The sequence below is a fragment of the Meleagris gallopavo genome, chromosome 1 (assembly GCF_905368555.1).
Source record: "Meleagris gallopavo chromosome 1, MGAL_WU_HG_1.1, whole genome shotgun sequence".
NCBI lineage: Eukaryota > Metazoa > Chordata > Aves > Galliformes > Phasianidae > Meleagris > Meleagris gallopavo.
The window spans coordinates 147,337,480-147,341,375 of record NC_139404.1 but is presented as its reverse complement, the minus strand read 5'-3'; the positions used below and the strand labels follow the sequence as shown (position 1 = coordinate 147,341,375).

At 36.1% G+C, this 3,896-nt stretch overlaps 1 long non-coding RNA gene across 1 annotated transcript; it reads right to left on the bottom strand.

The window, feature by feature from the left end:
* Nucleotides 1-393: 393 nt before the first annotated feature.
* On the bottom strand, nt 394-1,929 carry LOC146545684 (uncharacterized). Its single transcript, XR_014880877.1, has 2 exons — nt 1,656-1,929; nt 394-1,049 (listed from the first exon to the last, which is right to left on the bottom strand). It is a non-coding gene; the product is annotated as an uncharacterized LOC146545684 (long non-coding RNA).
* Nucleotides 1,930-3,896: the final 1,967 nt, after the last annotated feature.

Below are 3,896 nucleotides of genomic sequence, written 5' to 3'. Positions count from 1 at the left end.
ACTGTTAAAAATGCATACCTAGAAAGACTATTACAGCAGCAAGGTGAAAATCTTTAGATTTACATAATCCAATCCATGCAATTTTCTAACAAAGAAAGAAAGAAAAAAGTTTGAATAATTTGATAGTAACAGAAATATTAAAAAAAAAAAATTGTAAAGGAAGTACTCATTATTTGATCCATACCACCTACAAAATCTATGTAAAAGGTCCTTCTGTTAGACGAGCTATTGAAATAGTTAATCACAAAACTGTTAGTAGCTAACTCTCAGTCAACACTGTGCTTTAAGGATTTGCTTTCACAACTCTCTAATCATTAGAATTATGACTAGAAAGTCTGCTGTTTGAATTTTTGTATGTATACAGTACTTAGAAAATGGCTGGGGATTTCAGAGTTTGCATTAAAAAAAAAAAAGAAAGAAAAAAACAAACACATTTTAAGCAGTGATATAGGTTGATTTGCTTACCAATAGGGATTAGTAAATTAGCTTAATATAGGTAATATATTAGTTTAGCAGGAGGAATTCATAAGTGATAGTTCTCAAACTTTTCATTTCAGCTTTAATGGATGAACAGTCTTGTTTTTCCTTGATAATTTTTGCACTGGGGACATAATAGAATACTTTTATCTTTTGCCTCAAAACATGCAAGGACTTTTCCTTGAGTTCCACATACGTCATTTTTAAAAAGTGGCTCACTGTGGCCTAATAAGCAATGGAAATCTTCCAAACTGGCAAAAAGTGAATGAAAGTGAGTCAAAGGATTTAGTGATGAAACTGATTGGTGAAAAAAGGGAAAGAAGTATATGGGCACTCAACCACCCTAAATGCCACTGATCATGTCCAAAGGGACTTTAGCACATATCTAAGAGACCTTGAAAAAGATTGAATATGTATGCCAATGTACTGCATATGTACATCTTAACTGTATAAATGTAGAACCTGAACTCTGAGAGGGTGTGCTTACTTGTCAAGTCCCTTGTGCAGGTTGTGAGGAATAAAGGAACGTTGCTTTCTTACACCACACTGGAGTTAGTTTTCTTCCTGGATTTCTGATGACAACAGAAAGTGGAAGAATTAAAGAAATAGTGCAGTCATGTAATATTCAGAATGTAGGGGATTAAAGTTCAAAAAAGGATTTGCAATTTTTCCTTTATTTATTTATTTATTTATTTATTTATTTATTTATTTATTTTCCCTGAAGGAACTGATTTTGTGTTATGTTTTGCTTTATTTTTTAATTACCTGCTTTCTAGAGATGAAGTCATAATTAAGAAGCAATGCTGGCCTAGAACACAGTTCTGTACTTTTCAGGCAGAAGTGCAGTGTGCAGGAGTCACTAGCTAAACTTTCAACTTAAGCTGAGTCTTCATAAATCTATTGCTAAATCTCATTTTTTTTTTTTTTTTTGATTGGCTAGTCTGTTCAGTTAATTCACAAACCTAGAATGTTAGCTGATTGAGACTGGGGAGAGGGAGGCAAGATAGCGTTGATAACGACTGAAGGAAGGAAATCCTAAAGAGCAATCAGACAACTACAGCTATTGAAAGAGCCAGTAGCAATTACATGTTTCCGGGAATATGAATGTTATGAAAGTTTATAAATTGCTGACGCAATACTCAGATCTGTTTTGCATGAAAGAATCTGAAATAACTAACCTGAATAGTAGGTCTGTGCAAACAGATGACTGAAAATCAAGACACTAACAACTGGATTACTTCACCTTTCTTTTCAGACATTTTTCTTCACAGCGGGAGGAAACAGCGTTTTTAGTAATAATACTTGTAGCTTTTTAGTTTCCTTAGCTAAATCCCACACACTTGACAGTTCTTGAAGCTGAGGATGAAAAATTGTAAAGTTGCCTTGATAAAAAGCCATTTCCCTGCAGGCACTAGAGGGGTTTTCACTAGACTGAGAAGTCTGGAGTTAGCTAGCTGTTGCTACGCAACAGGTAAGTAAAGAGCAGATCTTCTTTCTTAAGGAAATTAAGTGGTACTCTGTTGGGTGTTTGGACACAAAGAATCACGGTTTGGGAAGGGAGTGGAGGGAGTGGGGAACAACACCAAAGCCTTTTTCTGCAGAGACAATACGACTCTGAACATTTTAAATAGTAAAAGGTTCTGTGCTCCTCTGACTACATCCTGAGATCAATAGGACGATCAATTATTTTTCCTTCCTCTCCTCCTGTAGCAGTAAACAAAAATAAGTACATTACTAATCTGTTTTGAAGTTCGATCTTTTTAATTTATATTTTACCACATAACTGCTTTTCATGTTAATCTAATTTACCACACGTGGCTGTATTCAAAGAGGAAGGTAGAAGGTTTATCTAAAAGAACAGGTGTGGGAATCAAATGTTGTTTCTGCATTAGAATTGGATAATAATTTTTTTTTTTTTATTTCATGATCTCTGCTGTCATAGTTCTTTTTGGGAGTCTTTCTGCTTAACTTGGGGAAGATCTCTGATAGTTTACGTCACTTATCCTCTAGATGACCCTTTCCAGGAACGCACGCTCTGTATATAGGTGTATATAGGTGTACATATGTATATTTTGTCATATACACTGCAAGAATATCCTGCACGAGATCAAACCAGAGAACAAGTCATGGCATGCCCGAGGAAACGCCTGAAGAGACATCGGAAGGCCTGGCATCATCCCCTCCTCCCTCACCTCCCCCCCCCGGTTCTCCTTGTTTAACGAAGACTTGGAAGCAAATCACCATATCAATATAAACAAGAAGAGGGTTGAGACGTCTTGGAGACACAGGACTGACACCAGATAACAAACAAATTAACAAGTAATTAACCAATGTAAAAACCTTCTGATAAGATTGTGAACCTGGAGTACCCAGCCAGCGGGGAAACAGGGGAGGGGGGGAGGCAAGGGGGAGAAAACAGGGTATAAAGGCTGTCATGTTGTGTCCATAGGCGCGCTCCTGCTTGCGGGACGCCCGCCATTGCAATCGCGAATACAATCTGCTTTTATCAGAGATACCGTCCCGACAAAATTATTTGGATATTTCCAACATCAGGCAATATTTTATATTGAATTTTTATAGAGGTGTGAAAGTAGATCACCAGATGTTATACACAACTGTAGGAGGAATTGAAATTTAAGAGAGGAATTGCCCTATTTGAGGAAACATTAGTGTTTTCATCCACTTCTTTACTTCAACTGAATTATTTGAATGTAGACAAAAGGTTGTTACACCGCAAAGTGTAGCTGTTAGAATTCTCATACCTTTACTTAACTTCCTGACAAGATGCGGCAGGTTCCCTATAACATGTGGTAAGAGACAAGAGACAAGAGACACTCTCCTATAGTCAAATTGACTAAACTGAAACATTAGAAGGACTGAAATAATTACTATGGAAATGAAATTGACGTTTTAAAGTTTAGAAGTTTTCTAATATAAAGCACTTTCCATCAGAAAGTTGTAATCAGAACAATGCACACTGAGGAACTCATCTTCTATTACACTGGGTGAAGAAAAAAGCATTATGCAAAAATAAATGGGATATTTTAGTTCCCATATGTCACTAATAATACCTAAACTTAGTACAAATCTTTGTATATGTATCCTTAGATATAGCAAACAAATACTAATATCTAGATTAGGATGACCATCATTGTAACTACTGAAGTGGTTAAGTACAGAAATTTTTAATCACACTGTGATGGCTAAACTTGTCTTTGAAGACTGGAGCATCCTAAGAAAACATATAATTAATTACCACGACTTGAAAGCTTAAGGAAGGGAGGAGATTAGCCCTATCTTCAACTGACCAATTGTAAGCCAGAGGTTGTATTGTGATTGTGGTCAAATGATAAACAAGAAATACACATATATGCACAGAAAGACACTGCAAAATTTCTGGGGTGTGCTATCTCTGTGGG